Below are 27,941 nucleotides of genomic sequence, written 5' to 3'. Positions count from 1 at the left end.
CAGGCTGGTCTCAAACTCCTGACCTCATGATCTGCCCACCTCGGCCTCCCAAAATGCTGGGATTACAGGTATGAACCAATGTGCCCAGCAGCACTTTTAAAATGTAATATTTTGACATGTTAAACACAGCATAGTGAGTAAGGTCATGGGCTCTAAATTAATCGGTCCTGGCAGAGTTTCTTGACTGTGCTGCTTATAAGCCCATTGAACCTGCGCACATTACATAGCTTCTCCATGCCTCAGTTTCCACACTTGTAAAATAGAGTTAATAGTAACTACCTTACAGAGTCATAAAAATGGAATGACTGAATATATGTGGAGCAGTGGCTTTCAACCGGGAGTGATATTGCCTTCTAGCGGACATTTAGCAATGTCAGGAGACAGCTTTGGTTGTCATAGCTGGGGAAAAGGTTCTAATGGCATCTAGTGGGCAGAGGCCAGGGATGCTACCAAACATTCCAAAATGTCCAGGGCTCCACAAAAAAAGAATTGTCTGGCTGAAAAGGTCAGTCGTGTCCGGGCTGAGAAATCTTGCTGTAGATTATAGAACAGTGTCTGGCACACATGAAGCATCTGTTCAATTTCATTGTTATTTCCGAAAACTTCCAAAGTCTATGACCCGACACTCAAGGATAGGTATAAACAAAGCTAACCTTTCTACATTTCTCTCCTGCTTCTCCTTTACGCAAACCACAAACTCTAGCCAGACGTATCTGTCTGCTTGCTGTCTCCTATGTCATGCCCGTTCTTGAGTATGGGTCTCTGTCCCTCTACTGAGAGTTCCTCCCTCCTTAGCACAGCAATTGCCATACCTCCTTTCAGATCCAGCTTCTCTGTGGAAGCCCCCACGTGATTACTGAAGCCTGGAAACCCTTTGTACAAAACACTCCAATGACAGTTACATACATCTCCCTCTGCATGCAGGTTTTGTTCCCCTATGAAATCCTGGGCCACCCCAAAGGAATTTTCTCAGGGCCAGGCACTGTACTAGTCCCTGAGTACAAACATTTAACAAGGTGCCGTCCTATCTTCTAGGCATGCACCGTGTGGCTTACTTAATCTAGTATACAGTAGGAGCTCATTAAACACATGAAGGAGGTCATGAGGCCTAATGGAATGAATTTTGGAGTCCGGCACACTGGGAAGGGTTAAATCTAAACTCTGATCTTACTAGCTGTGTGACCCATTCAATGACTCGTCATCACAGTCTCACCTTTACAGTGGGTGTGATATGAATGAAGTCTGTCCAGGGGAGTTGACTGAATACTTAGTCACACATAAAAAAATGTTAGTTCTTTTCCACCGCTGTTTACTCATTCATTTTACAACTGCTCAACTTTGTTCTGGTCCAGCAGGACTCTTTTGTACAAGCCCCAACAGCTCCATGCCGGTCCCTGCCCAGGGTCCAGCCTTGTCTTAGTAAACATTCATCCCCCTGACTCAGGCTGCTGCTTAGAAATTCTGTTTCGGTTGCAGTTCCATTGTGTGGAGCCAGTACTACAACTTGTAAGTAGAATTCTAGGAAAGGCAAAGCCCTCGAGATATCTCTACTTGGCTGAATCTGTGCTCTGTAACCCTTCTCTTCTCTGCATCCAAAGCACATTCTAATTCTGCTGAGGAGATTCCTTCCGGGTTGTTTCCATGCTGCTGGGGGTACCAAGAGCAGCCCCAATTCTTAATGTATAGTACAGATGACATGTGTTTTGACTTACAGCATGTATTGTCTGCTTTGCTGAGTCAAAAAACATGTAAAAGTTTTTGGTTAAGCTATTCACGACATTGCATTTGGAGGGCATGGAGCTCAGTGTGAGACGACCAAAAGACACAGTGTGGTGACAAGCCGGAGGTCATGATGCTTTTTATTTCTGATTGTTGTGTCGATGGGTATGGGGTGGCTCCACCCAAGTCACTTACTCTCTCTGGGCCTTCAGAGGCAGCTTAGTATAGAGGGTGGAATTAGGCTAATCAGTATCTGCCGTGTGGCTTTGGACAAGTTAATTAGTCTCTTTGAGCCTCATTTGTGAAATGGAGACAGCAACAACGTATAACAACAGAACTGTTGTGGGAATTAATAAAGATAAGGTTCAGAATTCTTAACACAGCATAGCAGACACGGTGGGTGTCCCTCCACCCCTCATCCCATTGTCCGTACACTGACAGCTATCTGTGTATTTCTTCTGTGGGTGGGGGGGGGGCCTTGCCTTGGGAGGGTGCTCAGTGTATGTGTATGGCAGGCTGCAAAGCTGGGTGATACGGTTTGGCTGTGTCCCCACCCAAAATCCCCATAATCCCCAGGCGTCAAGGGAGAGACCAGGTGGAGGTAATTGAATCATGGGGGCCAGTTTCCCCCATGCTGTTCTCGTGATACTGAGTGAATTCTCATTGCAGCTGATGGTTTTTTGTTCGGTAGTTCCTCCTGCGTTCATTTCTCTTCCTGCTGCCTTGTGAAGAAGGTGCCTTGCTTCCCCTTCACCTTCTACTGTGATTGCAAGTTGCCTGAGGATCCCCCAGCCATGTGAAACTGTGAGTCAATTATACCTCTTTTCTTTATAATTACCCAGTCTTGGGCAGTTCTTCACATCAGTGTGAGAGCAGACTAATAACTGGAAGTGCCAAGGATTTAATGTACCATGAGTTACCCCAACTAACATGGGGAGGGAGTTGAGGCAGCCTCCTCCCCACTCAGTGGGGAACCCTGAGATGTGCTCCATGCAGTATCTCAGAGACATGCAGTGGGAATGAGCTCCAATTGCCCACAGTGGTAGCTGCTCATCGATGTGCTCTTATTGGTTTGCCTCTATTCCCTGTCTTACTCTCCCTTACAATGCTCCCTGTGATCACATCCCAAATAAACTCTGTAACCAAATCCTCGTCTCAGGCTATGCTTTTGGGAGGCCTCTGACTCATGCCTGCTGTTGGTTGTGAAATGTGAAAGCAACTTGAAAATGATAACACACTCTCCACACACATTCATTCCAACTCTACAGACGTGTATGCTACTGTTATTATTCAGCCAGCATCACCTACCGATAAATTTCTAAGTACCTTGCAACCAACTGGTTACAGCTGGTGTTATAATTGTAGAATGGGTCTCTTTTTGAGGCCTGAATTGGGCATGCATAAGCATTGCAGGTGTGGAGGTTTTGGCTGAGTTCTAAGTGTGGTTTGGATACATTATTATTTAGATATTTTTGATCAAAAATCCTTTTATGATGGTGTATACATAAATTTGGTTTTGTTATGTATGTGTATTGGGGGGTAATTGATCACAAATTATTTTAAGAGACTGGGAAAGATGAGAGTGGGAACAGCGTTATCCATGTGGAAGATGGCTGATTAAAGATGCCATAATGGTTGGGCATGGTGGCTCACGCCTGTAATCCCAGCACTTTGGGAGGCCAAGGCGGGCGGATCACAAGGTCAAGAGATCGAGACCATCTTGGCCAACGTGGTGAAACCCCATCTCTACTAAAAATACAAAAATTAACTGGGTGTGGTGGTGCATGCCTGTAGTCCCAGCTACTTGGGAGGCTGAGGCAGGACAATTGCTTGAACCCGGGAGGCGGAAGTTGCAGTGAGCCAAGAAGGTGCCACTGCACTCCAGCCTGGTAACAGAGCGAGACTCCATCTCAAAAAAAAAAAAAAAAAAAAAATGCCACAATTTTCTCTTCCATTGAGAGGTGAGGTCTAATTGCCCTCCCCCTGGGTTTGTGCTGGTGTTGGCTTACTTGCATTCAGTAGGATGTGCAGAGTGGTCCTGTGTGACTTCAGAGGCTTGGCCAGGAGGAAGCCTGCAGCTTCCTAACAGGTCTATTGGAACCCTTGCTCTTGGACACTGCTTCTTGGACTTCTTCTCTCAGAATCCAGCTTCCATGCTGAGAGAACCCCAGTCCCCATGGAGAGGCCATGTGGGGATGCTCTGAGTGACAGTCCTGGCTGAGCTCTCAGCCTACTGCCAGCGTCAACTGCCAGCCATATGAGTGAGATATTTTGGACATCAGCCCTATTGAGCCTTCAGACAACTTCAGCCCCAGTCAAAATACAGCTGCAATATAGGAGAGATCCCCAGCTAAGCTCTTCCTGAATTGTGGACTCACAAAATCATGAATGTGATAATAGCATTGCTTTGAGTCTCTAGTTTTGGGGTAACTTGTTCTGCATTGGTAGCTAACTAGAAAAGGAAGGAAGAGATGTGTAGAGTGGAGTTGGAGTCATACTATAGAAACATATAATTTATTTAAAGTATGCACATTTGGTTGTGTATGTGTTTGCGGGGTGCAGAGAGAGAGAGAGAGAGAGCACTTGATTGAGCAACTTAAGTTGTGTGGACAGTTCCACTCCTCATTCTATCAGTGGAAATTTTCCCAGAGTGAGGGTCACACGGATGATGTGGATCTTTTTGGTGAGTTGGTCTCAGTTATTACATGTCTCCCCCCTTGCCACACTGGACATGATTCTGGCACTCAAAATTAAATATTTTCACACGTAGTGCCCCCTAAAAGCAGGCTGGCTTTTTTATCTGGTCCTTGACCATGGAAATTCTTTATTATTATTATTATTATACTTCAAGTCCTAGGGTATATGTGCACAACGTGCAGGTTTGATACATAGATTTGATACATGTGCCATGTTGGTTTACTGCACCCATTAACTCGTCATTTACATTAGGTATTTCTCCTAATGCTATCCCTCCCCCAGCCCCCCAACCCCCAACAGGCCCCAGTGTGTGATGTTCCCCACCCTGTGTCCAAGTGATTTCGTTGTTCAATTCCCATCTATGAGTGAGAATATGTGGTGTTTGATTTTCTGTCCTTGTGATAGTTTGCTGAGAATGATGGTTTTCAGCTTCATCCATGTCCCTGCGAAGGACATGAACTCATTCTTTTTTATGGCTGTATAGTATTCCAGACCATGGAAGTTTTAATCTGCTCTTAAATGAAAAAAAATATGATGGTGTTGGGCTTTTTGGGAGATGGTTTGCTAATCTTTAGTATGCTGCTTTCCAAAGAGAAGTTCAATATGAAATTTTAGGCTTATGATCTGAATTCAGAATGTAGCCCTAGGATAAAATGGGCAGAATGGATTATATTTCTTTGTATTCACCAAAGTACCTAAATAATGTCTTTATAGAGTAGATGTTTGACAAATATTGGTTGGTAACATTGGTTAGGTCCTAGAAAGAGCCCTTTAAGCAGATTCACAGTGACAGTGTTGATTGATTGCCACAATCCACCATTGTTAATTTGCAATAGGGACTTTGAAGCCTTCTCCATTTGAATACCTTTCATATGAACTGGAATTTTTCTGTATTAGATAAAACTTTGACCACTGCCAAGAACGTCTGCCAAAGATGGGGTAGTAGTATGAAGGGGTAGAATTGTGTAGAAACCAACTGCAATACTTACTGGAATCTTCTAAGAAAAGATATAGGATGCAGACATCACCTTTACTGTCATGGAGTTAACAGGTTAGTTAAGAAGGCAGATGGAGAACAGTATTGACAAATGTGATGAGTCTTATCCAAAGTGTTGCTATGGGAGCATTGAGGAACAGATTTAACTTTATCTAGGAGGTAAAGGAAAGTTGCTCTAAAAAATGACTCTGAAGGGTGAGAAGATATTAGCTAGGTGAGGAGAAATAGGAAAATGTTATTTTAGGCAGAAAAATGCACATGTGTAGTCTATAGCAACGGATGGCAAACACTTTCTGCCTAAGGTCAGGCAGGTAATATTTTAGGCTTTGTGGGTCCTATGGTCTGTCATAACTACTCTGCTATTGTAGCATGAAAACAGCTTGAGACAACATGAAAATGAATGGGTATGGCTGTGTTTCAATGAAACTTTATTTGCAAAAACAAGCGGTGGGCCAGATTTGGCTCAAGAGTCATAGTTAATCAACTCCTGCTATAACCCCATGAAGCAAGTAACATCACTTCCATTTTATAGATGAGGAAATGGAGGCCTAATAGCACAGCACCGGTAAGCAGCAGAGCTGAAATTGGAATTATAATGAAAGTCCAGTTCATTATAATTCCAAACCTGTGCCCTTTCTTCATAGCATGCACCTCCTTTCTAAAATATCTTTTCAAAGTTTCTATCAGAACAGCAGAGCCATGTAACTGTCAATCACAAAAATTCCCAGTACATTTTACTATCCTGCCAACAACAGTGGCTGGAAGGAATGGCTAAATGGTGGGTGTTAAGTACTCTTCAGGCTCTATACAGATTATTCCATGTGTATTTATCTTGCAATATGTATTATTTTCATTCTTTGGTAATGTTTTATCTCTTTTGTGGTTTGCTATGCTATCGATGAATCACACAATCCAGCCATCATTTCAAGAGTTCTGAGAATCAAGTGTTTCCTCTGGCACAGCACTTCATCAGTTACTAATACTAATATGAAAACGCTTTAGGAAGTTTCAGTGTTTGCAGGCATCTTGTTTCTTTGTTGGATGTCTGGGAAAGATTAGAATGTACAGTGCTAGCATTGTTGGAGTCCTTTTTTCCACATTAATAGTCTACTTTGACATTCTCTAAGGTAGGCATGTTATGTCATATGGCCCGGGTTACTTGGTTTATAGCATTTTACAATGGATTTTTTATTCATCTTTAGACAGTTCTTCTAAGGATTCCCTGGCCCTGTGGATATTAAGTTATAAATATTTCAACATGCATCTTGGGGTTGAGCGAATGGGTAGTGTCTAGACGGCAGTCATTGCGGCAGTGCTTGGGCTTCCTACTAGTTGGAGCGTGGAATGAGTAACCACAATTACCACTTCAGCTTCAAAATCCTGGGGCCAGGATGGTGGTGCATTCAACCTCAGAGTATCTGTCAACTCTGTGCAGTTTTGGGGTGATCTAGGCACTTTCTTCTCTGTCTCTCTGAGCTTATTTTTTCATTCAACAAATATTTGTTAAGTCTGTATACATCCGGCATTGTGTGAGATATTGGGCAAGAACAGACAGCTGCTTGTTCTTATGGAGCTTACGTTATAGTAGAGGAGACAGATATCAGAGAATTACATTGATGAATGCATATTTGTAAACTCAGTTTTTCATATTTGTAAACTGAGTATTTCAGTTTTTCTGAAATAAAGAAATACAGTCCTGGAAAGCAGCTTGTCTCAGACTGGGTGGTCAGGGAAGATTCCCTGAGAGAATGCTTATGCTGGAATTGAAGGGATAAATAAGGGGTAAAAACTAGCTGAAGGTGGGACCTTCCAGATATTCCAGAAAGAGGGACAAGCATGAGCAAAGACGGCAACAAATTGAAGGAAGGCCACTGGGCTCCAAGCATGCCTCCCTCCTCCCGGAGTGAGTTACCCTTCTCTGAGAATCACTGGAAAGCCTGCCCCTGGTCCTGCTATTGGATGCCTGGTGAGGATCCTGTAAAACTAGGTGAGGATTTTCTGGCCCAATTCATTCACTCAGCACTTGTTCACACTCCCAGACTAGATGATAATACCCATGAGCTAGATGATAATACCCATGAGAAGAGTGTGTGAAATACTCTTCTACCTGGCAGGGGCCTGGGCCTTAGAGCTTCAGATGATGAAGAATTTCCTAGGATCTTGGGTTGGACTGCAGGATTTGGTGCCCTCAGCTAATTTTAAGGTGGCCTCTGACAGACTGTTCAAATGAATCTTCAGTTCAAAGGGGCTGGGAAGAAACTGAGGAACATGGGCATACCTCGCTTTATTGTGCTCCACTTGTGGTGCTTCACAGATAATTGCGTTTTTAAAAATAAGTTGGAAGTTTGTGGCAACCCTATGTCCAGCAAGTCTATTGGCACTATTCTTCTGCCAGCATGTGCCATGTGCTGACTTCACGTCTCTGTCACACTTTGGCAATTCTTGAAATATTTCTAACTTTCTCATTATTATTATATCTATGATCAGGGATCTTTGATGTTACTATTGTAATTGTTTGGGGGCACCACGAACAGTGACCATTTAAGATGACAAGCTTAATCCATAAATGTGTGTGTTCTGACTGCTCTACTGACTGGCTTTTCCCCTTTCTCTCTTCCTCTCTTCAGGCATCTCTATTTCCTGAGACCCAGGGATATTTAAATTAGGCCAATTAATAATTTTACAGTGGCCTCTAAGTGTTCAATGGACAGGAGAGTGACACATCTCTCACTTTAAATCACAAGCTAGAAATGACTAAACTTAGTAAGGAAGGCATGTCGAAAGCCAAGATAGGCAGAAGACAATGCCTGTTGTGCCTAACAGCCTAGTTGTGAGTGCAAAGAAAAAAATTTTTGAAGAAATTAAAAGTGCTACTCCAGAGAACACAAAAATGGCAAGAAAGCAAAACAGCCTAATTGCTGATATGGAGAAAGTTTTAGTGGTCTACACAGAAGATCAAACCAGCCACATCCTTCCCTTAAGCCAAAGTCTAATCCAGAGCAAGGCCCTAATTCTCTTCAAATCTATGAAGGCTGAGAGAGGTGAAGAAGCTGCAGAAGACAAATGTGAAGCCAGCAGATATTTATTTATAAGGTTTAAGGAAAGAAACTGACTCTATAACATAGAGCAAGGTGAAGCAGCAAGTGCAGCAAGAAGCTGCAGTAAGTTATCCAGAAGACCCTGCTAAGATCATTGATGAAGGTGGCTACACTGAAAAACAGGTTTAAAATGTAGACAGAACAGTCTTATATTGGAGGAAGATGTCATCTAGGACTTTCATAGCTAGAGAAGAGAAGTCAATTCCTGGCTTCAAAGCTTCAAAGACAGGCTGATTCTCTTGTTAGGGGCTAAGGCATCTAGTGACTTTAAGTTAAAACCAATACTCATTTACCATTCCAAAAATTCCAGGGCCCTTAAGAATTAGTCTAAATCTGCTCTGCCTGTGCTTTATAAATGGAACAACAAAGCCTGGATAAAAACACATCTGTTTACATCATAGTTTGATGTATATTTTAAACCTGCTGTTGAGACCCATTGCATAGAAAAAAAAATGATTCCTGGCTGGGTGTGGAGGCTCATGCCTGTAATCCCAGCATTTTGGGAGGTTGAGGTGGGCAGATCACTTGAGGTCAGGAGTTCAAGACCAGCCTAGCCAGTATGGCAAAATTCCATCTCTACTAAAAATACAAAAATTAGCTGGGTAATTCTAGCTACTTGGGAGGCTGAGGCATGAGAATCGCTTGAACTCAGGAGGTAAAGGTTGCAGTGAGCTGAGATCGTGCCACTGCACTCCAGCCTGGGTAATGGAGTGAGACTCTGTCTTCAAAAGAAAAAAGAAAAAAGATTCCTTTCAAAATATTACTCCTTGACAATGCACCTGGTCATCCAAGAGCTCTGATGAAGATATATGTAAAGATTAATGTTGTTTTCATGCTCTCCAGCAAAACATTCATTCTGCAGCCCACAGATTAAGTAGTAATTGACTTTCAAGTCTTACTATGTAAGAAATACATTTCATAAGGCTATAGTTGCCATAGATAGTGAATCCTCTTTTGGATCTGGGCAAAGTCCATTAAGAACCTTCTGAAAAGAATTCACCAGTCTAGATGCCGTTAAGAACATTCATGATTCATGGGAGGTGATCAAAAACATCAATGTTAGTGAGAGTTTGGAAGAAGTTGATTCCAACTCTCATGGATGACTTTGAGGGGCTGAAAACTTTACTGGAGAAAGTAACTGCAGACGTGGTAGAATTATTGAGAGAACTAGAATTAGAAGTGGAGCCTGAAGAAGTGACGGTTTGCTACAACCTTATGATAAAACTTGAACGAATGAGGAGTTAGTTCTTATGGATGAGCAAAGAAAGTGGTTTCCTGAGATAGAACCTACTCTTGGTGAAGATGACGTAAACATTGTTGAAATGACAACAAAGGATTTAGAATATTCCATAAACTTTATTGATGAGACAGTGGCAGAGTTTGAGAGGATTGACTCCAATTTTGAAAGATCTAATGTGGGTAAAATGCTATCAAACAGCATTGCATGCTACAGAGAAATTTTTCATGAAAGGAAGAGTCAATCAATGTGGTAAACTTCATTGTTGTCTTATTGAAATTGCCACAACCACCCAGGCCTTCAACAACCAGCTCCCTGATCAGTCAGGAGCCATCAGCATTGAGGCAATAACCAACAGAAAGATTATGACTCACTGAAGGCTCAGATGATCATTAGCATTTTTTAAGCAATAAAGTATTTTAAAATTAAGATCTGTATTTTGTTTTTTTGACATAATTCTATTGAATACTTAATAGACTACAGTATAGTATAAACATAAATTTAAAAATTATTTTTATTTCAATAGCTTTAGGGGTACAAGTGGTTTTTGGTTACACGGATAAATTGTATAGTGGTGAAGTCTGGGCTTTCAGTTTACCCATCATCTGAATAGTCCACATGGTATCCAATGGATAATTTTTCATCCCTCACCCCCTCCCTCCTTCCTTTCTTCTGCGTCTCCAGTGTCCATTATACCACTGTATGCCTTTTTGTGCCCATAGCCAGCTCTCGCTTATGAGACCATGTGATATTTGGTTTTCTATTCTTGAGTTACTTCACTTAGAATAATGGCCTCCAATTCCATCCAAGTTGCTGCAAAAGACATTATTTTATTCCTTTTTATGGCTGAGTAGTATTCCATGGTATATTTAAACCAAATCTTCTTAATGTTTCAATTTTTATTTTTAGATCCAGGGGGTACATGTGCAGGTTTGTTACTTGGGGGGGGGGTGTGTGTGTGTATGTATGCATATATATATTTCCCCCCTTATCTTAACTATGAATACCTGAGTATATTATGTGATGCTGAGGTTTGGGGTATAAATGATCCTGTCACCCAGGTACTGAAGATTGTGCCCAGCAGTTTTTTGACCCTTATTTCCCTCCCTGTCTCCTTCCCCCCAAGTAGTCTCCAGTGGTCTCTTGTTGCCATCTTTATGTCCACGAATATACAATATTTACGTTCTACTTATAAGTGAGCCAAGGCGGTATTTGGTTCTCTGTTCCTGTGTTAATTCACTCAAGACAATGGGCTCCAGGTGGATCCATGTTGCTGTAAAGGATATGATTTCATTTTATTTTTTTCTTTTTGAGACAGGGTCTCATTCCGTCACCCAGGCTAGGGTGCAGTGGTGCAGTTTCAGCTCACAGCAACCTCCACCTCCCAGGCTTAACCAATCCTCCCAAGTAACTAGGACTACAGGTGTGTGCCACCATGCCCAGCTAATTTTCATGTTATTATTTTTTTGGTAGAGATGGGGTTTTGCCATGTCACCCAGGCTGGTCTCAAACTCCTGGGCTCAAGCAATCTGCCCACCTCAGATTTTATTCATTTTTATGGCTTTGTGGTATTCCATGGTGTATATGTACCACATTTTCTTTATCTAACCTACTGTTGATGGGCACCTAGGTTAAATCCATGTCTTTGCTATTGTGAACAGTACAGCAATGAACATGTGAGTGCATGTATCTTTTGGTAGAATGATTTGTTTTCTCTTGGGTATGTACCCAGTAATGGGATTGCTGGGTTGAATGGTAGTTTTTAAACATGGTACGTGTCCACCAAATTTCCTTAATTAACTTTTACATGCATTGGAAAACAAAAAAGTTCATGTGACTCGCTTTATTGTGATATCTACTTTATTGCAGTGGTCTGGAACCAAACCTGCAATATCTCGGAGATATGGGGTCCCCGACCTCCAGGCCTTGGATCAGTACTGGTCCATGGCCTGTTAGGAACCGGACTGCACAGCAGGAGGTGAGTGGTGGGTGAGCATTACTGCCTAAGCTCTGCTTCCTATCAGATCAGTGATGCCATTAGATTCTCACAGGGGTGCGAACCCTATTGTGTACTGTGCATGTGAGGGAGTGAGGGATTTAGGCTGCGTGCTCCTTACAAGAATCTAATGCCTGATGATCTGAGGTGGAACAGTTTCATCCTGAACCACCGTCCCCACAAAGTCTGCAGAAAAATTTTCTTCCACAAAACTGGTCTCTGGTGCCAAAAATGTTGGGGACTGCTGCCTTAGTACATAGTTTTAAGGCAAAGGATGGGAGATCAGGACTGGCAAAAAAAAAGCCAGAGAGGTGGAGGTGTGTATATTTTAGAGGGTGCCTTTGGCCCTGGTAGGGGTTGGAAGAGGCAGGGAGATGCAAAAATCAAGTGTGAAGGCTAAGCTTGAATTGTAATTGGATTCTTCTTGGAAGAAAACATGACTTCAGTAATCAGGCTGGGTGCGGTGGCTCACGCCTGTAATCCCAACACTTTGGGAGGCCGAGGCGGGTGGATCACGAGGTCAGGAGATCGAGACCATCCTGGCTAACATGGTGAAACCCCGTCTCTACTAAAAATAACAAAAAATTAGCCAGGCGTGGTGGTGGGCACCTGTAGTCCCAGCTACTCAGGAGGCTGAGGCAGGAGAATGGTGTGAACCTGAGAGGCAGGAGAATGGTGTGAACCTGAGAGGCAGAGCTTGCAGTGAGCCGAAATCACACCACTGCACTCCAGCCTGGGCAACAGAGTGAGATTCCGTCTGAAAACAAACAAACGAAACAAAAACAAGAAAAAAACCATGATTTCAGTAATCAAATTCTTCTTTTTATTTCTTGGCTCTAGGCAGCAAAGCTTATCAGTAAACCATTTCTACTAAGGGTTCCAGCTCCACAATTCAGTTTATAAGGCCCCACCAACAGTCCCCTTCCTGATGATAACCTGATGATACTCTCTTGTGCTATGATTCCATAATAGGATACCTGTAGCAGCCCCTTCTTTTTCACTTGTACCTCCAAGCTGTCAGTCATGTTCGAGTTTGGATTCTTTCTTTTCTCTTTCTTTCCCATCTGAGTTACTGGCTTTGAAAAATTGTCTGAGTTCTGCTGCCCTCCCCTTTCAGGCAGGCTTTTCAACTCAATGATCTAAAGAATACACATAAACAAATCTTGCCCATTTCCTGGAACATCATCTGTGTTCAGCATATACCAGTTTGCTGTTTTCTTAGAGTTGGGTTGATGCTACTCTGATTCCCTGTGTTTAGCCTGTGCACCTCCCCACCATCATTTTTCCTATCCTGCTCATCCTTGAGTGAACTCTCTGCTAGGCTAATGGTCCACTCCATGAAGGCTACATTAACATTAAAGTAGAGATATTTATGCTGCTTGCGAGAAGAAGCTTAGCAATCATGCCACTCAGCCTTCTTTATTTAGAGATATGGAAACTGAAGCTTAAAGAGGATAAGGGATTTGTCCAAGGTTTCACAGTTGGTGAGAGGCAGAGCTAAGCTGAACATTTCTACTTCTTGTATGCTTCGCTTTCATAGGTGACTTTGTCATATTAGTTTTATTGATTGTATTTTGCCTCGGTGGGTCAAGATGGGTTTTCTCTCTCTACTGCTATCCCAGTTGCACATGTGAGCTGATTTTATTGCCCATCCTCTCCCTTCTCTCATTTATTTCCCCTTCCTTCTTCTTTGTCCCCTTATCCTCCTTCTTTTCTTTTGTACAAGCTTTTATTGAATGTGAATTTATAAGACACATGCTTGGCACTGTGGAGATGGATAAGAACAAAATAAAATCTCTGGTTTCAAGCGGCCTGAAGACCATCTGAGGAAAATAGCCAAAACAACAACATTAATAAAAAACCAAAAGGGTAATAGCTACTAATATTATTGAACACCTTATGGGTCAGTAGTTACTGTGCTAAGGGCTTAGGTACATGAACTCACTTAAACTTGACCACGATCCTATAAGCATTATTTCCCTATTTTACAGATGAGGAATTTGAGACAAAGAGTTCCCTCTCCTTGTTTCTCAAGGTCAAGTCACACAGAAGGGAAGTGGGGGCACACAGATCTGTACATGAGGCTGAGGGAAGGAAGGGTAGAGTCTACATCCCGAGGTCACTTTGGCACATTGACAGTGGACTCCCCTGTCTCCAAGCAGTTGCAACCTTGGATTAAAAATAATAAAATAGAAAACAAAGAAAAATGAAACTCTAGAGAGACTCTGTAGGGCTTGAGAAGAGCCCTGCTCTGCAGTAGCCTTTTGGAGAGACCTTAAAGTGATTTTCTGCAGGGTAGGATTTGGAGATTGTAGCCATGACAATGTCTGCTTGTTGTTTTGGATGAATCTGAACAGCATTAATCAGCCTAAGGAATTTGAACCTCTGGGTTGGTGGCAGGTCTATGTGAGGTGTACAGAGGCCTTCCGAAGGCAGGGACCACCATCTCTGTGATCTGGATCACTCCTCAGGACAGAGCCCCTCCTGGAGCCTTGATCTCCTCCAGCAGGTTCCGTGGCCATCATGCAAATATAGCCCACTGCCACTTTTCAGGATTTCTTTCAGCTTCTCACGACCCTCTCCCAGGACACACACTATGTGACTGACCATTTGGTACAGATCTATAGACCTTCCTCTGTGGTTTTTCTCCAGCTCTTCCCCATCCAGACCATTCTGAGAAGCTTGCTTTGGAAATGGAAGTCATACAGCATCTTTTTCCAATAGAATAAGGCTGTTTATACATGAGCCAAAAAATGTACATCTTGGGGCTTTATAGGATTAAATATGTTTTGGCAAATACTGTAAATACAAAGGGAGATTGGAAGAAAGGCAGCCGAACAGGCTTTTAGGTTTCACTTATGTTCCCTTCCTGCAGAATGAGTGATCATTTCAAGATGCATCATTTTGTTCAGCTCATCTTTAAGGAAACAAAGATCACTATTATTCATAAACAAGCAGAATGAGAAACAACCATTACAATCAAACCACACAAATGCATATTGGGAAGAGCCTTTTCTTTCTTCCTTCCTTTTCTTTGCTTTCTATGTTCAGAGGCCATAATGACGACTGTTCCTGGTCTTCATTCATTATATACAAATGGGTTTAGCACATTTTGGCATCTGTATCCTGTTTACAACAAAATGTTCCTGTCCTGTCCTTTAATGCTGCTGTGTGGTTTCTGTAGAGCTGCCTTCCAGTGATAAAAACAGGAGGGATCATGGCGGGTGAGATGTGTTGGAAGTGGAGGGTGGGGGCTGTTTTGTTTTCTGGGATGGTGGGTCTCCTTGGGCAATTCATCATTCTCTCCAAGTTCACACAGCAAGGTTAAAGAAGCTGGGGCCAGGTGCGGTGGCTCACGCCTGTAATCCCCGCACTTTGGGAGGCCAAGGCAGGTGGATCACGAGGTCAGGAGATCGAGACAATCCTGCCTAACATGGTGAAATCCTGTCTGTACTAAAAATACAAAAAATTAGCCGGGCTTGGTGGTGGGCACCTGTAGTCTCAGCTACTCGGGAGGCTGAAGCAGGAGAATGCTTTGAACCTGGGAGGCGGAGGTTGCAGTGAGCCAAGATTGCACCACTGCACTCCAGCCTGGGCAACAGAGTGAGACTCCATCTAAAAAAAAAAAAAAAAAAAAAGAAAAATGCTGAATTGCCATTTCCAAAGTGCAGAATGAGAAAGATGTGATCAATGAGTTCAGTGGCAGTGGCCAGGTGGGGCTGTCCAGGCCAGGTGGTCATGGAAGGTGTAGCTTCAGTGTGCAGACACTTAGCCCAGGGGAGCCCCCATGGCAAGCTCAGGCAAAGTGCCTGCAAAGGGTGGAGACAAAGTCCAGAAGAAAAGGACCCAGAAAGAAAGAAGTCTAGGATAATTGTCCTTTTTAAAAAATTAACTGATTATCATTCTTCTGTGTCTTGTACCTTTCTTTGCTACTGGATCTTTCTCATCAGCATTTACAAACATGCTCAGGTCTCTAAAAAAATTAACCATCTTGGCTGGGCACGGTGGCTCACACCTGTAATCCCACACTTTGGGAGGCCGAGGCAGGTGGATCGTGAGGTCAGGAGATCGAGACCATCCTGGCCAACATGGTGAAACCCCGTCTCTACTAAAAATACAAAAATTAGCCGGGTGTGGTGGCACACGCCTGTAGTCCCAGCTACTCAGGAGGCTGAGGCAGGAGAATCGCTTGAACCTGGGAGGCGGAGGTTGCACTGAGCTGAGATCGCACCACTGCATTCCATCCTGGCAATAGAGAGAGACTCCATCCCAAAAACAAACAAACAAAAAACAATTTTTTAATACTCCTTTCTCTACTTGTTCTGCATCTCTCTTTTCCTCTTCATTATCAAAGTTGTTAAAATAGTTCTCTAACTTGCTTTCTGTATTTTCCCAGCTCTCGGTCCTTCTGTAGCCACTCCAATCTGCCGGTACTCCTAAATGTCAACCCTCGCTGGTCTTCCCAAGGTCTGTAGCCCAGGGGTTTTCCTTTGAGTCTCAACCTTATGGGACTAAGTAGCCCTATCAGATGCTGCTGCCCACACCTTCCTTTGGAAATGGTCTCTTCCTCTGCCAGCTGTGTTATATGCCACCTCTGGATTGTTACCACATTTTTGGTAAAGGCACTGTATCATTGGCGGGCCTATTTTACTCAACTTATACCTCAAAGACTGCTATGTTTTCAGGCACTGTATTTGGCCCTGTTCTGTGTGTAGACACTCACCTTGGTTGAACTAATCTTCTCTCATGGCTGTAGTTGCCAGCTGTATGTTGACAATTCATATAAACCTGCTTTTGTTTCTCTGCTAAGATTCCAACTTATATGCCTAAGTTTTTTCCAAAATAATTGGTTGTCTCATGAGAAATTCCAATTCAAAATATCCAAAATGATACTCATCTCCCACCCATATATTCTATGTTTCCCATGCTACCTTTAGCAATAAATGCCACTGCCATTTTTCAGTTTTCCCAAGCAGAAATCTGAATCAATCTTTTGCTTCCACTTTTCCACATACATGATTCCATCAGATCCTATTGATTTTACTTCTTATTATATCTAAAATAAGAACACTTCTCCCCATCTTTACAGCTGCTATTCCGGGTGAGGCCATTATTATCTTTCTCCTGCATTGGGACACTTCCTAATAGGTCTCCCCACCTCTTAACATTGAAACAGTGGAGATCCTTCTAGAACAGGGGTCCCTAAGCCCTGGTACCAGTCCATGGCCTGTTAGGGACTGGGCTGCACAGCAGGAGGTGAGTGGTGTACAAGTGAGCATTACTGTCTGAGCTCTGCCTCCTGTCAGATCAGCAGTGGCATTAGATTCTGATAAGAGCAGGAGCCCTGTTATGAAATGTGCATGCCAGAGATCTAGGTTGTGCACTCCTTATGAAAATCTAATGACTGGTGATCTGAGGTGGAACAGTTTCATGCCCAAACCATTCCCCCTGAACCCCTCCTTCCCCCACCCTGGTCCATAGGAAAAAATGTCTTCCACAAAACTGGTCCCTGGTGTCAAAAAGGTTGAGGACTACTGTTCTAGAATATAAATCTGATAATGTTACATACAGTATACAGCTCAAACTTCTTTACATGACTTACAAGGCTCTTTATAACCTGGTTTCTTTTCATTTTTCCAGTTTTATTCCCAATCACTTCTGACTTTAACTCTACTACCAAATAATACCAAACATCTTTAATTCCCTTACATGGGTTTCTGACTTCACTTCCAACATTCTGAACATGCTCATCCTGGGAATATTTTCCTTCCTCTCCTATCCACAGGAAATAGGAACAACCCCTATCCATTAGGCCTCCTACTCCTATCCTATGGGGCTAATTCCTAACCATTCTTCAGTGTTACACTTGGATGTCTCTGTTTAACTCTGGGAAGCCCAACCTGTCCTCCCCAGGGTGGGCTAAGCATCTCCCTTCTTGTCTTGTATGGTATTTTCCTGCAGCGATTGGCCCCCAATTTGTCCTCACTTGGCTGCATGCATGCGCTTAGGTAGCATTCTCTCACATTGACTCTGGACTTGGCTGTTTGACTTGCTAGGGCCAATGAGACAGCAGAAAATGTCGTGCAGGTAGAGACTTGAAAAGTGCTTGCACATTGGAGTTTGTCCTGTCTTGCTGACGGCCACACCCACTACATGAGTAAGCCCAGACCAGATTATTGCACAATGTGAGAAATATGGCTCAGTGGCCCCTGCAATCCTAGTGGACAACTGGTAAGCCAGACATGTGAGAGCCATCTGGGACCATGTTTTTTCTGTCTGGGACATTCTTTCTCCCATATTTCTTGTAAAATGATACTCATCCCTCAGGAGTCAGCCTAAATGTCACTTTTTTGAAGAGACTTTGCCTGATGCACCATCTAAATAAGGCCCACTAGCCTAAGCTCTCATCGAACCCTTTACATTTTTTTCCGTAGCACTTATTGCCACTTGCGTCTAATGTATTTAATTGTGTCATTATTGCTTTAACCAACAGTAAACTCCACAAAAGCAGCAAACAGATCCACATCCCAAATATCTATAGGCTCTTAGATATCTGTTGGATGAATAAGTGAATGAATAGCTAATGCCCAGGGTAAGAGGCTTTGCAGTTGGAAGGGAGGTCAGTTGGAGAGACCATAAGCAACCTTGTGTTTTAGGCTGGCTTGGTTTTTGCAGTGCAGTTAACCTGTATTATATGTATCTTATTACTTTCCTGTATATTTCTTGACTTTTATGACCATAGGTCACACCTAAGGTCACCAATTCTAGTTTTCATGATCTTCAGGACTCAGGATCTTCCCATCTACTTTAATAACCTGTGTTTCTGGCCCTTGAGTATAATTAAGAGTCACAACATTCAACCCTTTTCCATCTGAGATATAGGAAGCCAGCCTTGTGTGGCAGTAAAGAGTGAGGGCAAAGGAATCAAAAGGCAAGAGATAGGTTCCCACCTCTGACACTGACGAGCAGTGTGAGCTTGGGTAAGTTCTCAGCACTTCTGAACCTCAGTTTCCTCACTTATGAAATTATTGTGATGAGGATTAAATATAATAATGTAAGTAAAATGTGTAAGATAACTTAGTAATGCATGCATCATGTCTATCATCCTTTTTCTTATGTTGCTGTTTTTAGCCTATTTCTGCTTCTTTGGTTTTTCTTGTTAATAGTAGGCACGTGATAAATATTAGTGCAGTGATTGAATTGGGGAGCTGGAGGACTAACAATTTCCTGCTTACGATCTTCTCATTAATGGAAAGTTGAGTACATGGCACAAAACCTGTGGGGAATATATCCTGGTCTTTCTTCCCCTTCGATCTCTTTCTCAGCAGGAGTCCAGTCATTGATTTCTGACATAGATTTTCTATAATCTATACATTTGCTACGTGCTAGACCTATGACATAAACCTATATAGCCCTGTTGTTGCTTGAGCTGACAGAGCCAAGGACATTGCATCCTATCTTTACTGGCGGCAAATCTTCCACTTCCAAAAGGAAATCAGGGGATGATACTCAAAACAGGAATTCTTGTTGGCTAGGGTTTAGGAGTCTGAGAAGAAATGTCGAATTCAAGAAAATTACCTGGATCTTGGCCTGATACATGTTGAAATATAAATTGGATACTCAGTCTTTTGCTTTTAAGTTTTCACCTCTCAGGGTCCTGTTTTCCTGAAACAACCACATACTTGTTCAACAAGCACTTCAGTCTCCCCTGGATCCTGGGGCTGGAGCTATGAGCCAATTTAAGGCAGAGCATGAGTCTTTGAGGTCCTGATAGTTTGCTCCCTAGTTTCCTCCCCCTATCTTTAACCTCTCAGCAGGCAGGGAGGCCTTAGATGGTGAGCAAGCTGGATGATGGAAATGTCAAGAATCTGGGAAATGTGGAGAATAACTCTACCTCTTCTCTGAATCTGAAAGTGGATTAGAAGAAATGCCCATAGTCTCAGCACTTCCGCAGATCACTAAGGGTGGGAGCTTTGAGGCCTGTGGAGACAGGGCACCTTCTCCTGGCATAATAACTTAATGGTGGGCATCCACTATGGTACATCTTGTCTGGAAGATTCTGGTCAGAAACAGATTCTGTGCACAAAAAGCTGACCATTCTTTTCATGATCATTTCAACTTCAGTTTTCTTACTGCTTATCACACAAGTAATAGCTTGTGCAGAGTCAGTCTCTCCAGTTGATTTGAAAGCTCTTGGAGAGTGGAAACAAAGTCTGACTTGTTTATAGCTATATGCCTGGCTCTTAGCACAGGGCATGGCAGAGGGGTGGTTGTTGAATTGTTGAGCGATTGATGAATCAGCAGCTTTATCTGTGCCCATAACCATCTTTACTTTATGGGAAAAATAATGGCATAAAAATAGATACATAAAATAAAAGACAGAAAAAACCACAGATAAGAATCAAACAATCACACACACGTGAGTAGTGAGGTTATGAAGAGGGGAAGTAATGATGCAGGTGCTCAAAAATCAATATTAAATGCAAACTTGAAGGATGACACAAAATATTTAATGAGGGTTGTTAAATTAACCTAAGGAAGTAATGATTGAAGTGGAATCTGGGGACATGGCTAGGTGAAGGGGTGTGTGTGTGTGTTTGCACGTGTATGTGTGTATTTCTCTGTGTTGACTCTCTTTTAATATTGCTTAGTGCTATGGAAGTTGCACAGGTAAATAAGACTTTGGATTTCTAAATAAGAAAGACTCAGTGTATAAACAAACATTTTAAAAATGAGACAATGGAATTGACAGGCAGCATCAGGTAGTAGAATTAGACAAATTCTAGCTCTGCCTCATACAGCTGTATAATTCTGAACAGGTGCCATCACCTCTTTCAGCCTCACTTTCCTCCCAAGTAATTGGTAATTATATTAATTTCCTCGCAGAGTTAATGGTGAGGGTTTGTGCGTTAAAATGGGCAAAGGCCTGGCACATAGCAGATTGGCAAACAGTAAGATGTTCTCTTCCTCTTTCCCTTTTGGCTTTCTTTCACTCCTTGTAGCCTAAAGTCCAACAGAATGCCATAAGTAGTGTTTATTTTACTGTCCCAATTATTCTACCATAGACAAATCCATCAACATTTATTTGACTTATTTCTTCAAGACTTTGAAACCTGAGAATGGAATATTGTATCAGTCAGGGTCCAATCAAGAAAGAGAAACCACACACTAATGTGAATAGGAAAAGTTTAATATAAATGATTTTAATAGTAGATTGGAAGAATAGGAGAATTGGCTTATAAGAGGTACAGAGAACTGTGAAGAATAGATGAATAGCAGATATAGGGGCAGCCACAATCCCTTGGGCTGGGACAGAATACCCATGGAAGAGCCTCACTTCCACTCTGGGCTGAGATTCAGACCCAATTGGAGAGAGTGTGGCCACGGCTTACAAGATGGGGGAGAAGTTTGCTGAAGAATCACACTGACAGGACTTGCTGGAAATCTCCGCCTGGGATGCGGGGAAAACCATCCACTGAGTAGTGCTGCAGGATGCATTGCAAAGCTGCATATAGGGTTGCAGAGGGAGTTGCCCATGGAATATGCCACGTCCTGCCAACTACTGGACATTGCAGAGAAAACTGCCATGCTGCAGAAGCCTACTGGAGATGAGTCCACCTAGGAAGGGAAGTCTCATCCTCCTGCAGTGTCCCTCAAGTGGCTTCTACTGACAAAGCGTACCATTATGCTCCTTGAAAAAACCAAATGATTAAAGAGCCCATCTCCATTATCTCATCAGGTAATGAAAGACAGTTTTAGAGCTGAGAGGGAATTATGGTAACTGGCACATGTATGTCTCATGTGGCACTAAGTTATGTCTCACCATTCCCAAGGGGCATAATTTCAATTTAGTGCATTTTCTGAAGACATAAAATGGAAATGAATACTTATGACCAACACTGGTGTCACCAATAAACTGCACAGCAGCCAGATTGATCTTTTAGAAACAACTCTGATTGTGTATTTGCCTACGTTAAAAACAGTTTAAAGACTCCCTTATCTTTATTGGTAGACACTGAGGAAATTTAACTTGGCTTATGAGACTCTGCATATTACAACTTTTATCTCCCAATCCAGCCTCATTGTGCAACACTCTCCCTGGGTCTCTGCACTCAGGCACTGTAGTTTTCTCTGCTCTCTTCTACCACGGGGCTTTTCTACATGCCTCTGCCTGGAAATCTCTTTTTATTCCCTACCCTATACCACTCTTCTGTTCCGTTATTTCCTTCTTATCCTTCAGATGCCACCCTGATCATGCTTTTTCTGAAAATTCTTCCCTTTTGTGTCTAGAATCTCTTCCATAGTATTTTCAATTTTATTTTTGTGCTGATTTATTTCTGTCTCTTCCACTAGAATATTAAACTCTGTGAAAACAAAGATGGCACTGGTTTTTGCTCATCTTGTGTCCTTAACATCTAACTCAATACCTGGTATGTTGTAGGCACTCAATAAAATAATAAGATATTCATTAATTGAAGGATCACTGAATGGGAAGGCAGAAAGCTTTTCAAATTTGTCTAGGAGAAATTTCTAGGCTGCCTGGGTGTAAGAGAAAACATAAATCTGTATGAAGAAGTATAATGTGTTCCTCAGGAAAGGAGTATGCCTAAGAAACAACTTTTCATAATAAATCTAATTATAGTTAGAAGACTCATCATAAATGAGACCAATATGTTTATTTTTTTGGTAGCAGCAAGCCATCTGTGGATTTTGCTCATCAGAGCATGGTCTGTGGATCAGCTGCCTTGGCATCACCTGGACCTTCTGAATCAGGATCTGCATTTTAATAGGTTACCAGGTGATTTGTGTGTGTGTTCATTACAGTCTGAAGTGCACGACTGTCAATCAAGTTAACCTTCTTAATAGGCAGAACACACCCACAGGAGGCTATTGAGAACACACCTGAGGCAATCTGACCAAAGCTGTGATCAGTCAGTTGAATGCACATTCTTAGCTACTTCCTTCAGCTTCTTTATTTAGTCTAATTTAGTCTAATCTTGACATATCTGAACCAAAGGATTGAGCCCCTAACTAAAACTGTTCAGCAGTTGCTGCGATTATGCATAGGCATTCCTAATGTCTGCATTCATGTAAGCAGGCAAGTGAAAACTGCTTGGGGGCAGATGCTTAGGCTGATCATATCTCCTAAAACATATCTGGGACATGTAATTGATAAAAGGACCCTTTAAAAATTCTGTCTTTTTTACTATGGTGAGCATAAGAGTTAACTTCACTTAACTGTGTACTTAACTTTCTATTTTAAAAACAATAAAAATTCTTGAACACCCTCATACTTTTACATACTTAAGTTCCTTCTGTTCTTCACTTAGTACTTAGGACAGTTCCACACCCCCAGGGATACTCAGGAAATGCTTAGAATTGTAGCATGCTGGAGTGGAAAGGGTAGTGTAGAGGAAAGAATATGAGGGTTAAAGTTGAGTGGGCCTGAGATTAAATCTGTTCTCCACTATTTGTGGTTGTACGACCTCAAGTGAAGTGCTTAACTTCTCTGGGTCTGGCTCATAATTTGTAAAATACGTGATGGCATCAGCCACAGAAGTTTTTTATGAGTATGCTGAGTTAATATATGAAGAGCATCTAGCATGGTGCCCAACACATAATAGGAGCTCAATAATTGTTAGATTGATTTGATGATTTAAAATGAATAGTAAGGGTGAGGCTGTTTTTGAGCTTAGGTCCTAAGAGTTATGGCAGGACTTTGTGAGATATTAGAAGCAGACAGCCCCATTCCCATTCCACCCCCGGCATTCTTGTTAGTCAGTTACTTGCCATGAAGGCCATAGTCTCACAGCTTCCTAACACTGCATAGTGGCCTATTCTTGATATGATTGGTGGTATCCAGGTTTATGGATGGTAAAGACCATAGTGTCCTCAATCTCAATTCTTTGGTGATTAAATCATCACCTTGAAAAATGGCGATCTCAGCAGCTGGAGTTGTCTTTTATTTTTTGAATAAAATTCCTACTTATTTATTTATTTATTTGAGACAGCATGTTTCTCTGTCGCCAAGGCTGGAGTGTAGTAGCACAATCATGGCTCACTTCAGTCTTGACCTCCTGGGCTGATGCGATCCTCTCACCTCAGCTTCCCCAGTAGCTGAGACTACAGGTGTGCACCACCATACCGGCTAATTTTTAAGATTTTTTGTGGAAATGGGGTTTCACCATGTTGCCCAGGCTGGTCTCAAACTCCTGGGCTTAAGCAATTTATCCTACTCAGTCTCTCAAAGTGCTGAGATCAACTTTTATTTTAGATACTGGGGGTACATGTGCAGGTTTGTTACATGGGAATATTGAGTTTTCTATTCCTTTAGCTTATGTGTCTGTTTTTGTACCACTACCAAGCTGTTTTGTTTACTGCAGCTTTATAGTATAGTTTGAATTCAGGTAATGTGAAGCCTATTGAGAGAGGCTTTTGTCTGTCTTTTAAATGATTAAAAACAAGAATGTGCAAGAGATACTGTGTATAACCTACAAAACCTAAGATATTTAGTATCTGGCATTTTGTAGAAAAGGTTTTCTGACCTATGCTGATATTAACAATTAGGCTGTCGTGTCTCTTGATGGATATGATACTCATTTCAGACTTGGGTTTAGACCTAATAGCTATAGATATCAGTTAATTTCTAATACTTATAAAATCCTCCTGCTTCTTCATAAAGTTCTAGAAGTCCTCTTTCTAGTTGTATTTTAATATAGAGTAACATATGACCTGATTGTCACAGACTGTACTGGATTGCTCTTCTTGTCATGACATAATTATTGAATAAAATTCTTTTCACTCTCAAATGTGTTCCATGGCTGAGGGCACTAATATGATGATGGTCAGATTAGAGCTTGTACTTGCCTATAGCAGAGCATTTAAGCCTTGACTTTTTATCTATTTCATGGCTAAAGAAGTATTTTTCCCTCTACCTTAGTCAGCTCATGCTGCTCTGACAAATACCATAGATGGAGTGGTTTAGGCCACAGACATTGAGTTTTCACAATTCTAGGGGCTAGGAAGTACAAATCCACACATGGTAGGGTGGTGGCAGCAGTGAAAGAATGAGAGAGAGACAGAGAGAGAGAGAGAGAGAGAGAGAGAGAGACTCCATTGTGTTTTTGTCTCTTTGAAGGCCACAAATTCCATCATGAAGGTTCCATCCTCTTGACCTCATCTAAATCTAATCACCTCCTGAAAGGCCCTAACTCCTAATACCTCATACTTGGAGCTAAGCCTTCAACATAGGAATTTTTGGGAGACATAAACATGCAGTCCATAAAACCCTCCACTAATGCTCCCCTGCAACGTGGTGGCTGTCTTTCCATTAGGTAATGTTATAAAGATGTAGAAATTAAAGCCCCCAAGTCACAGAGCTAAGAGGCAGCAGAGCTGGGATATGATTCGGGCTCCAAACTCACAGGCAAGGTGATGGTACACTCTAGAAATTGTTGCAAGGTGCTACTAGCAATGCTTTTGTCACTCTCTCTCTCACTTGAGTTTTGAGTCTTCTGTAGTGTTTTCATATTTTTTCGTGGTTTTTTTTTTGTTATCTGTCTGTTTTCTTAATGCCGATCAGAGTCTTTGCTGGCTATTGTGGTGCCATGCATGTGTTATAGCCCCATCAGCAGGAAGAGTCTTTTGCTTGGCATCTGGGCTGAAGATGCCTTCATTGCATGGCCTGTGACATCTCTTGTATGGCACCATTGGCACCTCTGTCCCATCCTTGTCCCCAGCCCTAACCCCAGTTGCAGCAGTAGCTATAGTCATACCAACAGGACCAGGAATTTATAGCCCTTACTGCTGAATCACTTCTAGGACTTAATTGTTTACTCCAAGAACTGCATTACCTGGGAGACAGAAATGCAGAATCCTGTGCCTTGCCCTCCGCTCCTCCCCTGGACTACTGAATTAAAATTTGGGGATTCATCTGCACCTTCAAATTTGAGACCCATTAGTATATCTCATTTGATTCTTAGAATAGCCTTACAACGTAGATAGTAGGGCCTCCATTTTGCAGATGTAAAAACTGAGGCCAAGAGAGGTAATTCACTTGAATAAAGAACAACAAATAGAACCTGGCAGAGACTATTTCTAGAGTACATCATCACCTTGCCTGTGAATTTGAAATCTGAATCATATCCTAGCTCTGCTGCTTCTTAGCTATGTGACTTGGGGGTCTTAATTTCTTCATCTGTATAACATGTTAGTGAACCAGAGGATCTCTGAGGTTCCTTGCAGGTTCCAAACTCTATCATTTTAATGTAAGCCTGTTTTACATATGTTCATATGTTCATTTTTTGAAGAGTGGGAGTTCTCTGAACTTGGACAATGAAAGGATGTGAAGTCCTGGAATTAGTATAAGGGGGATCATTCTTCTAATAGACAGCTACTCCTTTGCTTTGCATAACCGATATGGTATTTATTGCAGATTACTAGCCAGCATCTGCCTGTTAAGTGGAACTGTGATTTCCTTTTTCCTTACTCCTAAGCCACAGAGGGAAATAAAGTGACCCCATGGGGAGGAGAGGAGAAATATCATTTTGGAACTACGAGAAAATTTTAACTAATAGTAAGAAGTTGTTGGCAAAACATAAAGGAAGATGAAATAATACGTGTTCTTGTTTGGGCTTTATAATTTTGATAGGATCTCTTTGGCAGGGAAATGTATACAGAGCATAAATGGGAACCATCCTGTAGCTTAGCTAAATTCTCCTTTTCCCATTTAGGTTATTAGTGATTTTACAAATACAGATTGTTATCAGCCACAGTAGTAGAGAGGAAGAGTAGGACCCACAGCTCTGAATTGTATATGATATAATGTTAAAGCTGGATAGGGCCTTCTAGTATAAATTCTTTTAAAGGTTGAGGAAACTAAGAAAGTTGTCCAAGATTACACAATGTGTGACACAGCCTAAACCAGAACCTTGGGGTCTCACCCTAGTGCTTAGCCCAGCCCACTACAGCAGTGTTTCTCAGGTGCCAAGAAGATTTGCATGGGTGCTATGTACAGAGTCAAAATGGGATACAGGTGAATTAAAAAAAAAAGTTTGTATTTTTCCAACTCTAAGATAAATGATAGTGGCTTTTTATTGATTGTAGTGCTACAAAGTTTTTTTTGATGAAATTGATACATTTAGAATACAATCATGAGCAAATTAGAAAATATTAAATAGTAATACAGTTGGTATGCAGATATGCAACAATTATTAGAGTTGCAAAAGAATATCTGAAGTTTAGGAGATGCTGCACAATTCCCTAAGGAATCCACAGGCTCTTGATATTTGATACATTGTGTCTTGTTATTGAGGAGGGAACTACACATTTCATATTATAATTGAATTTGGCTTAGCAGGTGTTCAGTTCCCTTTGATCCTTTTCTCAGTGTGCTAAGGCAGGGATCCATCTGGCTTATGATTACACATCAGGCAGGTTAGGCTACTCTATGCTGGGGTAACACATAACCTCAAAACCCAGTGACTTATTGAATGTGTAGAAGCAGAGAATAGAGTGATGGTTACCAGGAGCTGAGTGTGGGGGTTGGGGAATTGAGAAGATACTGGTCAAAGGATACTAAATTTCAGTTACATAAGAAGAGGAAGGTCAGAAGATCTATTGTATAACTTGGTGACTACAGTTAATAACAATATATTTCATGCTTGAAATCACTAAGAAAGTAGAACTTAAGTGTGCTCACCACAAAAAGTTAAGTATATGAGGTAATAGATGTGTTAATTAGCTTGATTTAGCTATTCTACAACATATACATAGATCAAAACATCATGTTGTACCCCAAAAGTACATATAGTTTTTATGTGTCAACTTAAAAAATCTCAGTGACTTATCATCACAGTTTTATTTCTGGCTCATTGTGTATTTCCATCATTGGCCTGGTTTCGGCTTTACGTGTGGAGACCCAGGCTGATAAGCAGCCTCTACGATAAGTATTGCTGGTATCAGGACAGATGGGAGACAGGGAAGCAGAGTCAGAAAATTCCGTTCAGAAGTGGCTGGAGTCACATCACTTTTAATTTCATTTCATTAGCCAAAGCAGGTCACATCTCCAGAGATGACGCAATTGGGTGTGCAGTATAACCTTCCGATAGGGATGGGCCCAGTGGGGAGGGGCAGTGAGTACGGTGACAATCATTAATTTATAGTAATAAGCCATTCAGTGAAGAGCACATGTCAGCA

At 41.9% G+C, this 27,941-nt stretch overlaps 1 long non-coding RNA gene across 1 annotated transcript in view; it reads left to right on the top strand.

Annotated features, from left to right (window-relative positions):
- The first annotated feature begins 1,456 nt into the window (after positions 1-1,456).
- The window catches only part of LOC129042694 (uncharacterized), a 171,051-nt gene continuing 144,566 nt past the window's right edge, over positions 1,457-27,941 (top strand). Inside the window, exons 1-2 of the long non-coding RNA XR_008504189.1 lie at positions 1,457-1,506; positions 2,411-2,523. This is a non-coding gene — a long non-coding RNA (uncharacterized LOC129042694). The remainder of the gene's footprint in view (positions 1,507-2,410; positions 2,524-27,941) is intronic.

This window comes from Pongo pygmaeus, chromosome 7 (genome assembly GCF_028885625.2).
Source record: "Pongo pygmaeus isolate AG05252 chromosome 7, NHGRI_mPonPyg2-v2.0_pri, whole genome shotgun sequence".
In the NCBI taxonomy this organism is placed as follows: Eukaryota; Metazoa; Chordata; class Mammalia; order Primates; family Hominidae; genus Pongo; species Pongo pygmaeus.
Note: the sequence above shows the minus strand (reverse complement) of the source record. Positions and strands in the feature narration are given on the sequence as shown.